The 13478-nt window shown below is 41.4% G+C and overlaps 1 long non-coding RNA gene across 2 annotated transcripts in view; it reads right to left on the bottom strand.

Annotated features, from left to right (window-relative positions):
- Positions 1-212: 212 nt before the first annotated feature.
- LOC126930943 (uncharacterized) overlaps positions 213-13478 on the bottom strand; it is a 30507-nt gene continuing 17241 nt past the window's right edge. The window contains exons 3-4 of one of the 2 annotated variants that reach the window (XR_007717717.1): positions 7069-7123; positions 213-3164 (exon numbers count right to left, since the gene is read on the bottom strand). This is a non-coding gene — a long non-coding RNA (uncharacterized LOC126930943). The remainder of the gene's footprint in view (positions 3165-7068; positions 7124-13478) is intronic. The other variant, XR_007717718.1, reaches the window with a different exon arrangement.

Genomic DNA, 13478 nt, shown 5'->3' with positions numbered 1-13478 from the left:
GCAGGCCAGCCTCTTTGAGCTGCGGTGGGCTCCACCCAGTTCGAGCTTCCCAGCTGCTTTGTTTAACTACTCAAGCCTCAGCAATGGCGGGCACTCCTCCCCCAGCCTCGCTGCCGCCTTGCAGTTAGATCTCAGACTGCTGCGCTAGCAACGAGGGAGGCTCTGGGGGCATGGGACCCTCTGAGCCAGGCGCAGGATATAATCTCCTGGTGTGCTGTTTGCTAAGACCCTTGGTAAAGCGCAGTATTAGGGTGGGAGTGACCCGATTTTCCAGGTGTTGTGTGTCATGGTTTCCCTTGGCTAGGAAAGGGAATTCCCTTCCCCCTTGCGCTTCCCAGGTGAGGCAATGCCTCGCCCTGCTTCGGCTCTCACTCGGTGGGCTGCACGCACTGTCCTGCACCCACTGTCTGACAGGCCCCATGAGATGAATCCAGTACCTCAGTTGGAACTGCAGAAATCACCTGTCTTCTGTGTTGCTCACGCTGGGAGCTAGAGGCTGGAGCTGTTCCTATTCAGCTGTCTTGGAACCACCCCTTATTTTTCACATATTTATCATTTCAACACCTGTGCTGTTCTGATGATATGGCATGGATGCCAATAAGAACCCACTCTGCACTTGGGCATGTACAACCTGGAAGAGTAAAGAAATTAACACTCTTTGGGACAATCCTTGACTGTGCTTGTAATCTATTGCTGCATAACAAGTTACCAAATCTAGCAGCTTAAAACAATAACATGTATTATATCCCAGTTTCTGTGGTCAAGAGTACAGACACAGTTTATTTGGATTTTCTGCTTCCAGGTCTCTCCAGGCTAGAGTCAATGCATCAGGCGGGCTGTGTTCTCATTGGGAAGCTCATCTGCTCCCAAGGTTACATAGGTTGCTGAAAGAATTTATTTCATTGAGGATATAAGACTGAAAGCTTTAGTGTGTTGGCTGGCTGTCAGCTGGAGGTGCCACTAGCTCCTAGAATCCATTCAAGTTGCCTGCCATGTGGTCTACTCCATAGGCAGCAACATAGCAGTTTGCTTCTTCATGGCCAGCAGAAGAATCTACTAGCAATATGAAGTCTTACATAACGTAATGTTATAAGAATGCCATTCTGTCACTTTTGCCATATTCTATAAGTTAGATGCTTCACAGATTCCTCCCGTATTCGTGGGATGTAATTAACAAGGGCATTAATAACAGCAAGTGGAGGTCATTGGAGAATCAGCCTAGGTTCTGTCTGCCAGTCTTTCCTCAGGCCCTCCCATATGAAATATATGGTTTCTCCCCTTCCAAGATTCCTGTATTAGTCCATTTTCACACTGCTGATAAAGACATACCTGAGACTGGGAAGAAAAGGAGGTTTAATTGGACTTACATGGCTGGGGAAGCCTCAGAATCATGGTGAGAGGTGAAAGGCACTTCTTACATGGTGGTGGCAAGAGAAAATGAAGAAGATGCAAAAGTGGAAACCCCTGATAAAATCCCTCATAAAACCATCAGATCTCATGAGACTTATTTGCTACCATGAGAACAGTATGGGGGAACCACCCCCATGATTCAAATTATCTCCCACCAGGGCCCCTCCCACAGCCCATGGGAATTGTGGGAATACAATTCAAGATGAGATTTGGGTGGGGACACAGAGCCAAACCATATCAGTTCCCAAGAGTTTCATTCATTATACCATCAGCTCAAATTCTGAAATTTCATCACGTGAATGAAGTCCAGGTGCAGATGAACCTCCTACGTATAACCTGTTAAGTAAAGCTCCTGGACACAGTTATTCTCTAACTATGGACCTGTGAAACCAAGCAAATGAGTTATCTGCCTCCAACACACCCAACATACAATGGTGGGACAGACACAGGATAACAGCTATAGACATTCCAGTTTAAAAATAGGGGAAATGCACAGTAAAAAGGAGTCACTGGTCTATAGAAGTTTTGAAATACAACTGAATTTATTGGAAGTTCCTTAATCAGGTTTCTAGGCTTGGGAATGATCCTTCATGGCTCTTGGCTCTGCTTTCTGGGTTCTTAGTTCCACCATCTGAGTCATTCTTCCTTTTTCATGGAAGGTAGCATGTGTTTGCAGATGAGTAGTTTTATCAGCCTGCTTTCTGCCAGTAAAATTTTGGAGGTCTGACATCCTCTTTTCATTTTCTAGTCTTTTTGTCTGTCTTATTCCAAGTTGGCACTGTTTCTGCAGAAATAATTTTCTCAAGAATGTTGTGGTTCTGTATGTATTTCAGTGGCATTTACTCTTATCAGACAAAGGCCACATCTACAGATTGTTTCAAAAATAATTCCATCTCCTTTAAGCTTCCTAGAGGCTCAATAGTTTGAGAAGATCTGAGGCATACCCTTGGATCTTTTCAAATCTAAGTGCTGTCTCTTGAAATATACCTGAATACTTGGACCTTTGATGTTTCTGGGGCTTTAACAAAGATTATAGAGTAACTTCAAGGGCATTTTCTCTAGAGTAGGCTTTTCTGACAGTGCCCAAAAGCCATCTCCAACTGTTAATATTTTTTGCCATCTGGGGAGGATGAGGATTTTTTAAATTATCAAGTACTGATTCCTTTTTGCTTAATAGTTCTTCTCTCAATTTGTCTCTTTTCTTGCACTTTCCTGTAAGTAGCAAGAAGAAACCAGTTGTCCCCTTCAACCTTTGCTTGGAAATCTCCTTAACTATATAATCAAATTCATCCATTTACAAATTCTGCTTTCAACATAATTGTAAGAAATAATTTCACTAAGCTTTATACCAGTACATAACAAGGATCTCCCTTCTTCCAGTTTCCTATAGCATGTTCCTTACTTCCTTCTGAGTCCTCAACAGCAGTCTTCTACTGACAGTTTGTTGGCAGTGATTTGGGTTTTGTCTATCATACTTTTCAAGCATTCTTCTAATCTCTGCCCACTGATCAGTTTCAAAGCCACAGATATATTTTTACATATTTATTACAGCAGCATTCTATCTCTAGGCACCAAAATCTGTATTAGTTTTCCAATTCGATGTAACAAATTAACACAAATTGAACAGGTTAAAATAACACACATTTACCATCTCTCTTTCTGTAGGTCAGGAGTCCAGATACAGTTTAGTTGGGTTTTCTACCTTGGGGTCTCTCCAGGCTACAGTGAAGGTGTTGGCTGGACCATGTTCCCATCTGGAAGTATGAAGAAAGAAAAATCTTCTTCCAAACTCTCTCAGGTTGTTGGGAGAATTCATTTCCTTACAGTCGTAGGACTAAGAGCTTCAGGATTTTGTTTTGTTTTGTTTCTGCTGGCTCTCAGCTTCTACAAACCACCTCTGAGTTCTTTGTCATGTGGTCCTCTCCGATAGGCAGTTCTTAACATAACAACTTGCTTCCTCAAGACCAGCAGGAAAGTGAGAGAGTGGGTCTGCTATCAAGACAGATTCTTATATAACATAATCATGGGAGTGATATCCCATCACGTTTGTCATATATTGTAATGCATGTATTACATTACATCATGGGAGTAACATCCTATCACCTTTGCCTTATTCTTCTGGCTGGAAGCAGTTCACAAATTCTACCCAGGCTTAGGGTGAGGGGCATAAAGAAGGTCATTAATACCAGAACGAGCCGGGCGCAGTGGCTCAAGCCTGTAATCCCAGCACTTTGGGAGGCCGAGACGGGCGGATCACGAGGTCAGGAGATCGAGACCATCCTGGCTAACACAGTGAAACCCCGTCTCTACTAAAAATACAAAAACTTAGCCGGGCGAGGTGGCAGGCGCCTGTAGTACCAGCTACTCGGGAGGCTGAGGCAGGAGAATGGCGTGAACCCGGGAGGCGGAGCTTGCAGTGAGCTGAGATCCGGCCACTGCACTCCAGCCTGGGTGACAGAGGGAGACTCCGTCTCAAAAAAAAAAAAAAAAAAAATACCAGAACGCAGAGATCATTGGGGGTTACCTTAGGATATGTCTGCCACACTGGGGGAAGGCAGACAATTCTAGGTAGCTATTCAAAGATCCAGAGAAATGAGCCTGAGTTACCTATAACAATGTTCAGATTGATGAATGAGTTAGCTTTTCTTCCTTTCATGTCTTAGTTTTCCTGGCCCCCTACTCCTATTCACTGGGATCTCTTCCCAAAATCAACTGTCCGCACATAAGTTATTGTCTCAGACTCCAATTTCAGGAAAGAAGCCAGGCTAAGATAGCAGAAGAGAATAAACTTGTATAAATGGTATGCTACAAGTTAGGAGGGATGGTAGGCAGGAGGTTCTCCTCCCCAGAAATTAATTACCCCCTACCCATATATTTCTCTGGACTATAATGAGGCAGTGCTAAAAGTTCATGGAAGAAAGCATGCTACAGTTGCCTTCTCTGTACAGATTTCAAGATACATCATCTTAACTCTCTCTTTCATAAAATTAGAATTGGCCCAAGATACTAAATTGGGCTAGGCTGGCCAGTGGTGTTCAAGTAGTTTCCATTGTAGGGAGAGACCTTTAAAAAGCGTAAACCTGGCAGAGCTCAAAAAAGAGCAACAGAAGTATTTGAATACAAGGGATAAAATTATTAAAGAACATTTTTCACAAATAAGCCTTGTTTCTTCAATTATCTCTATTTCCACCATGCCTGCTATCTCAAGTGATGACTATCACTCTACTTTGGCCAAGTTATATGTCAAATCACAAAGGTGAAATGAGATGACTGTCTGGTCATATGTTTGAGGGGGAGGAATGGAATTACAAAGAAAGGGAGACCATGACACTTGGAGGAAGAGTTATGAGGAAAGAAAACCAATGGGGTGCTTAAGAAAAGGACTTGAGTCAGAGTCAGCTGGATACCATGTCTAACACAGTGAACTATGATAATCCTCACAAAACATTTCTAAAATGATTGCCTTAGGATTACACTGGCTTCATGGCCAGGGTTCTCACTTCCTTTTCTTAGAATTAAGTTGATGCTCTTTGAAATGTCTAAAGATAGATGACTACCAATGGTAGTCAACCCTGAGGTTTTGTATGTACAGGCCCAGCACTCAGCTAAGTGTTTTGTATGCAATTGCACAACATCTTTATGAGGATAGATGCTATTATTATCTGTTTCTCTAAGCATGGGGAAACTGTTAACCTCAGGATGTTGAGTAACTTGCCCAACATCATACAGCTAGTAAATGACAGAGCCAAGATCCAAGATCTAGGCTGTCATCTGGTGACTTAAAAGGTTAAGCTTTTTGCTATTTTTTTTTTTTTTTGAGGCTCCATTGCTCAAGTTTAAGTGCTGAGTGCAGTGGTGCGATCTAAGCTTACTGCAACCTCCGTCTCCCAGGTTCAAACAATTCTTCTGCCTCAGCCTCCCAAGTAGTTGAGATTACAGGCACGCACCACCATGCCTGCCTAATCTAAGGCAGGAACAGAAAACCAATATCGCATGTTCTCACTTATAACTGAGAGCTAAATGATGAGAATTCATGGACACTAAGAGGGGAACAACAGACACTGGGGCCTACTTGAGGGTGGAGGGTGAGGAGAGAGAGAGGAGTAGAAAAAATAACTTTTGGGTACTAGGCTTAGTACCTGGGTAATGAAGTAATCTGTAAACCAAATCCCCATGACATGAGTTTACCTATAATAACAAACCTGCACAAGTACTCCTCAACCTAAAACAAAAGTTAAAGAAGAAAGAAAGGGAGCCTGTGAAGCCCTCCTACATCTCATCCTGTTCTCCCACTGATCTAGCTTAAAGTTTTCCTGCTGCAACGTTTCACCCTATACCAGGTGGTGGGGGAAAAAAAAGAATTTTGGATTAACTTACATATCTCAATTGAGCATTGGAAGTCTACTGTGAATTCATCTGATGAAAAAGTTGAATGCATCTCTTCAGAAGTTTATCATTATCATCTGCGATCTACTGAGAACTTTCTAAAAAATGAATCCTGCAATTGTATGGCCAGCAGGGGGCAACTAAATACTTCCCAAAACAGCATCTTGTATAAGAGAACAAGTTAAAATTGGAGACTGTTAGCATTCTCAGCTGTGTAGGAGAGCTGACTTCCTTTAAAATAATTAACACCTAGACACATTCTCACAATACTGAATTTGTGAAGATAATTGGAACAGTTTCCTAAGTAGACAGATTATAAAACCACATTCTGGGGCCTGTATATGGCAGATTTGTTTTGGCTGTTTTTTCAGTCCACAAGGTTCCTTGAAAAAATTTATGTATTTCATGATCAATAGCTTTGTAAAACTTCTTGTATTATAGAAAATATAATGAACCTTGATTTATTTCTGTAGGTTATTTTAGAATTCTGCTATTTTTACTTAACATTCAAAGATAAAAGTAAATAGGGATTGCAGAGGATCTTGTTCTTAAAGTATAATAAAGTATCATTTCTTAGCCCTGTTTTATAGAACTAATTTTTAAGCTTGTTATATTAGTTAGGGTTGTCCAGAGAAACCAAACCAACAGAATGTGTATACACATACATATTATAGATATAGATGTTTATTTTAAGGAACTGGCACACATGATTGTGGGGACTCAGTTTCTGTTTGAGTCCAAAGGCAACCTGCTGGCAGAACTCCTTCTTTATCTGGGGAGGTCAGTCTCTGATTTATGAAGGCCTTCAACTGATTGATGAGGCCCATCCACATTATGGAAAGTAATCTGCTTTACTCAAAATCCACTGGTTAAAATGTTAATCTTATCCAAAAACGCCTTCGCCAAAACATTCAGAATAATGTTTAACCAAATATCTGCATACCACAGCCTAGCCAAGTTGACGGATAAAATAACCATCACAGTTGCCTATTTCTTTACATCACAGTCTCAAAGTTGTAGGAGATCTATATGGTGAAATAGCTCAACCCTCCTCCAGATGCAGCTGCAATGCCTGGCACAAAGAAAGCATTTAGCAAATATACGCTGATTTGAATTGAACTGAATGTATATGAATTGGATTAAATATCCCTAGTGGTGGTTATGTTCTGCCAGGTTTCCAGCGCGGTGCTGGGGGGCAATGGAAGACACAGGTTAAGCACAAGCTCTGGAGTCAGATTGCTCAGGTCCACATAATGAGGCTCCCCTGCTTACCTTATATATACCTTTGGATGAATAACTTACTTTTTCTAAGCCTCCATTTCTTCACCTGTAAAAAAACAACAGTCATAATAGCTATTTATGCTAGATATTGCTTTCTGGCCTCACAGTGGATTGACTGTATTCCTCAGCAACCCTGCAACTGAATGGAGCCATGTGACTTGGTCTGGCCAGTGAAAACTGTAGAGTTTATGTGTGTCACCTTCAGGATGTGGCAGTAAAAGTTCGATATGAAATTCTTTTCTTTCCCGACTGTGGCAACCACGGAAAAAGATTCATCTTAAGATAGCAGCACCACAAGGTTGAAGCTGCCTGGATTATCATGTTGTTGCATGGAAGACAGTTGCCTGGAGAGTTGCCTGCAGCCGGAGCTAACTTTTTGTTAAACACTTACTTTTTCTCCCAACTGCAGCATAATCTAGACTATTCTCATGTATTGTCTCACAGAATTGTTTTGAGGATTCAATCAGATATTGTTTTGCAGGAAACTGCTCATTTGACAAGTCATAAGCACTCAAATGTTATAATTATGATATTTCATTGCCTTGATCATTATAGCAATTCAAAACTCAAACAATAAAATTAGAGTACCAGGTAACTTTTGTTTAAAGTATTAGTATTCTAATTCTTTAAACTTCTCCTCCGAACGCTGCCTGGCACACAGTAGGCATTCATAAATAAACCCTTTTTTTTTTGAGACAGGGTCTTACTCTGTCACCCAGGCTGTAACATGGTGCTACAACCAAGGCTTACTTTAGCCTTGACCTCCTGGGCTCAAGCAATCCACCTGTGTTGGAATCCCAAGACACTGGGATTACAGACATAAGCAGCCACACATGGCTTCTGGGATATTTTATTCCCTTACTGTTAGACTGGCAAGATTCAAATTTATTTCTTTTGCTAGACCAAGGTTCTCATTAAACAACTACTTTTGATTAGAGTTACCTATTAAAAAATGTATTACTATCCTGTCATCAATGGGGCTTAGGCAGTGATGGCTGCTCACACATCTTAACTCTTCCCTGAATTCAGACCCAACTGATAGGAAGCCAAAAAGATAAAATACCAACTTTAGTTGGCACGGTGGCTCATGACTGTAAACCCAGCACTTACAGAAGGCCGAGGTAGGAGAGCTGCTTGAGTCCAGGAGTTCAAGATCAGCCTAGCATAGGGAGACTCCATCTCTACAAAATGTTTTAAAAATTAGCCAGGCATGTGGCATATGTCTGTAGTCCCAGCTACTTGGGAGACTGAGGTGGGAGGATTGCTTGAGCCAAGGAGGTAGGGGCTGCAGTGAGCAGTGATATTACACCATTGCACTCCAGCCCGGGTGACAGAGTGAGACTTCATTTCAAAAAAGCTTCTTAAGATAAAGCTGATTGGATGTATTATAAAACACAACCATGACCAGGTTTTTCAATACTTTTTTTTTATTTTTTTGAGACGGAGTCTCACTCTGTCACCCAGGCTGGAGTGCAGTGGCATGATCTCAGCTCACTGCAACCTCTGCCTTCTGGGTTCAAGCAATTCTCCTGCCTCAGCCTCCCGAGTCTCCCGAGTAGCTGGGACTACAGGCACCTGCCACCATGCCCAGCTAATTTTTGTACTTTTGGTAGAGACGGGGTTTCACCATGTTGGCCAGGGTGGTCAAATACTTAAGTCCAAATGGGTGATGACTCGCCATAGGAGAATTTGAGTCTGCAAGATGGATAGACTTATATATAATCACTGTTTCATGTTTGGTGAGATCAACAGTAGAAAGAGAGTTGGCCGGGCATGGTGGCTCACGCCTGTAATCCCAGCACTTTGGGAGGCCGAGGTGGGCGGATCACGAGGTCAGGAGATCGAGACCATCCTGTGAATGGTGAAACCCTGTCTCTACTAAAAATATAAAAAATCAGCTGGGTGTGGTGGCGGGCGCCTGTAGTCCCAGCTACTCGGAAGGCTGAGGCGGGAGAATGATGTGAAACCGGGAGGCAGAGCTTGCAGTGAGCCGAGATCGTGCCACTGCACCCCAGCCTGGGTGACGGAGCGAGACTCTGTCTCAAAAAAAAGAGAAAGAAACCAAGAATGAGAGTTAGGCCTCAGGCCTGTTCTAGAAGATAAGCATAGGCCCTGATCCTTGTGTTTTTAGTTTATAACATATCTTGAGGAACTGAGCAGAATATAATTTCTTGTGGGTGGGAAAATTTGAAAAAGATGGCAAGAAATGGTTTGGGTTTTATGTTTTTCTCCCCAAATCGACAATTAAATACAATACTCCTTCCTCTTGGGGAAAATGGCACAAAGAAAGATGAAATTTCCTCTTGACTCTGTAGTTCTGAAGGCAACATATTTCTATTTTAAGAGCCAGGTAGGAAAACTGTGAGGCAGAGAAGATGGTTCCTTTTAATATAAGCAAATAAATTATTGTTCTTATGGTCTGAATGTTTATGTTCCCCCAAAATTCATATGTGGAACTCCTCACCTCCAAAATGATGGTATTAGGAGGTGAGGCATTTGGGAGATTATTAGATTATGGGGTTACGACCCTCATTAATAAGATTACTGCCATTATAAAATGGGTCTGAGAGAGAACCCTCAGCTCTTCCACCATGTGAGGTTAGAATGAGAAGACAGCTGTCTATGAGGAAGTAGACCCTTACCAGACACTGCATCTGCCAGTATCATATCATGGAGTTCTTAGCCTCTAGAACTTCAAAAAATAAATCTCTGTTGTTTATAAGCCACTCACACTATTGTATTTTGTTATAGCAGCATGAATGGACTAAGATACTTGTGATATTCTTGAAAGCTTTTATGTTCTGAAGTTACTTTTTAATTATATAAGAAATAGGGTTTGGATGATATACTAAAAATGAATTAATTAGTACAAAAATTAAAAATACCAACAAGAAGTCACATATGCTAACATTTTTAGTGATAATTTTTCCTAACTTTTCCTCCCTACTTTTTACTGGTAATAAAGTTTTCCTAATTTTTACTCATAATAAACTGATCCACAAGAAACATTCAATAGCAAATCATGTATAAATACTGAGTACATACTATGTGCAAAATACTTTGCCAAATGAGGGGACACAGACATTTAAAAAAATCAGTCCTGATCTTACAGTCTAGGGAAAGAAACAGATTTCAAAAAATACATTTACAATAAGGTGTGTTAAGCCATTCACAGTCCAATGAATGGACTATAACAAAGTACCTACTTAATATCCATTTTCTGCTTCTTCCTTAGTAACAGAAATCCAATTCAAGTTTGGATGACAATGTAAACTTAAAAATATCCTGTCTGTCTTGCAGTTAAGAGTGACCTTATAGATAGCACATTTCTTTTTAAAGAAGTAGAAACCTGCCAGGGATTTTGGAATAAGTTGTGTCAATTCAAGTTTCTTGATTTAGGCACTATCCTCCCTCTTATATTTAAAACATGTTTTGTGACAAGAACACCTAACATGAGACCTACTCTCTTTTTTTGAGATAGAGTCTTGCTCTGTCACCCGGGTTGGAGTGCAGTGGCACGATCTTGGCTCACTGCAACCTCTGCCTCCCAGGTTCAAGCAGTTTTCCTGCCTCAGCCTCCTATGTAGCTGGGACTACCAGCGCCCGCCACCACGCCCAGCTAATTTTTGTATTTTTAGTAGAGACGGGGTTTCACCATGTTGGTCAGCTTGGTCTTGAACTCCTGACCTCATGATCCACTAGCCTCGGCCTCCCAAAGTGCTGGGATTACAGGTGTGAGCCACCGCGCCTGACCAATTTTTTGTATTTTTTAGTAGAGACGGGGTTTCACTGTGTTAGCCAGGATGGTCTCGATCTCCTGATCTCATGATCTGCCCACCTCAGCCTCCCACAGTGCTGGGATTATAGGTGTGAGCCACTGCACCCAGCCTCTTTTAACAAATTTGTAATAAAATAATACATTACTGAAATTGTACAATGTTGCACAGCAGATCTCTAGAGCTTATTTACCTTGCTTCACTGAAACTTTATGCCCATTAATTAGTTATTAATTAAATGATTAATTAATTAATTATCCCCATTTCCTCCTTCCCCCAGTCCTTGGAAACTACCATTTCACTCATTGATTCTATGAATTTGATTATTTTGGATATCTCATATAAGTGGAACCATGCAGTATTTATCTTTCTGTGACTGGCTTATTTCACTTAGCATGATGTTCTCAAGGTTCATCCATGTTGTCTCATATTGCAGAAATTCTTCTTTTTAAAGGCTGAATAGTATTCTATTGTATGTATTTGCCCACTTTATCCATTCATCTGTCAATGAACATTGAGTTTATTTCCACATTTTGGTTATTATGAATAGTGCTGCAATGAAAATAGGAGTGCTAATATCTCTGTAAGATCTTGGTTCCAATTCTTTTGCACAAAAACCTAGAAGGGAGATTGTTGGATAAATGCTAGTTCTACTTTTAGTTTTTTGAGGAACTTCCATACTGTTGTTTATTTTGCTTTTGTTGCCTGTGCATTTGGTATCATATCCATAATATCACTGCCAAGACCAAAGTCATTAACCCTGTTTTCTTCTAGGAGTTTTACTCTTTTGAGTCTGATGTTTTTAATCTATTTTTATTTTTTTAAGAGACTGGGTCTTCCTGTGTTGCCCAGGCTGGTCTTGAATTCTTGGGCTCAAGTGATCTTCCTGCCATGGCCTTCCAAGTAGCTGAGATTATAGGCACCACCACTTAGGCCACATTTGGAGTTTACTCTGTGGATGGTGTTAGATAAGGGTCCAATTTCTTTTCTCTCTCTCTTTTTTTTTTTTTTTTTTGAGACAGTGTTTTGCTCTGTCACCAGGCCGGAGTGCAGTGGCGCCATCTCGGCTCACTGCAACCTCTGCCTCCCGGGTTCAAGCTATTCTTCTCTCTCAGCCTCCCAAGTAGCTGGGACTATAGGCGCACACCACCATGCCCAGCTAATTTTTGTATTTTTAGTAGAGATGGGGTTTCACTATGTTGGCCAGGATGATCTCAATCTCCTGACCTTGTGATCCACCTGTCTTGGCCTCTCAAAGTGCTGGGATTATAGGCATAGGGTACAATTTCATTCTTTGCATATAGATATCCAATTTTTCCAGCACCATTTGTTTAGGATAATATCTATTCCTCGTTGTGTTATCTTGGCCCCCTTGTCAAAAACCTGTTGACTGGGCCAGGCACAGTGGCTGATGCCTGTAATCCCAGCATTTTGGAAAGCCAAGAAGGGAGGATCACTTGAGGCCAGTAGTTTAAAATCAGTCTGAGCAACACAGTGAGACCCCATCCTCACACAAAAAATTTTAAAATTAGCTGGACCTGGTGACACATGCCTGTAGTTATAGTTACTGGGAAGGCTGAGGCAGAAGGATCCTTGAACTCGGGAGTTCGAGGCTGCAGTGAACCATGATGTGCCGCTGTACTCCAGCCTGAGCAACAGAGTCAGACTCTGTCTCTAAAAAAAAAATTGAAAATAGACCAGGGACAGTGACTCACGCCTGTAATCTCAGCATTTTGGGAGGCTGAGGTGGGCAGATCACTTGAAGTCAGGAGTTCAAGACCAGCCTGGCCAACATAGCAAAACCTCATCTCTACTAAAAATTCAAAAATTAGCTGTGCATGGTGGCGTGCACTTGTAATCCCAGCTACTCGGGAGGCTGTGGCAGAAGAATCACTGGAACCTGGGAGGCAGAGGTTGCAATGAGCCGATATGGCGCCACTGCACTCCAGCCTAGGTGTCAGAGTGAAACTCTGTCTCAAAAAAAAATTAATTAATTAAAAATAAATAAAGACGGCCAGGTGCAGTGGCTCACTCCTGTAATCCCAGCACTTTGGGAGGCTGAGGCAGGTGGATCACGAGGTCAGGAGATCGAGACCATCCTGGCTAACACAGTGAAACCCCGTCTCTACTAAAAATACAAACAAAAATTAGCCAGGTGTGGTGGCGGGCACCTGTAGTCCCAGCTACACGGGAGGCTGAGGCAGGAGAATGGCATGTTGACTGTGTATATGTGAATTTATTTTGAGGTTCTCTATCCTGTCCCATTGGTTTATGTTTATCTTTATGCCAGTACCTACTGTATTAATTACTGTAGCTTTGCAATGTATTTTGAAATCAGAAAATGTAGTGCCTCCAGTTTTGTTCTTTCTCAAGACTGATTTGGTTATTTGTGGTCTTTTATAACTCCATATGAATTTTAGAGTTATTTATTCTATTTTTATTTTAAAGTGCCACTGGGATTTTGATAGGAATTCAGCGAGTCTATAGATCATTTCAGGAAGAACGAACATTTTAATAATATTAAGTCTTCCAATCCATGAACATGGAATATCTTTCCATTTTCCTGTGTCTTGTGTACCTTTTTTCATTAATGTTTTGTAGTTTTTAAAATAGAAGTCTTTCCTC

Source organism: Macaca thibetana, chromosome 11 (assembly GCF_024542745.1).
Source record: "Macaca thibetana thibetana isolate TM-01 chromosome 11, ASM2454274v1, whole genome shotgun sequence".
NCBI classification, from domain to species: Eukaryota; Metazoa; Chordata; class Mammalia; order Primates; family Cercopithecidae; genus Macaca; species Macaca thibetana.
This window is presented reverse-complemented; position numbering and strand designations above follow the sequence as displayed.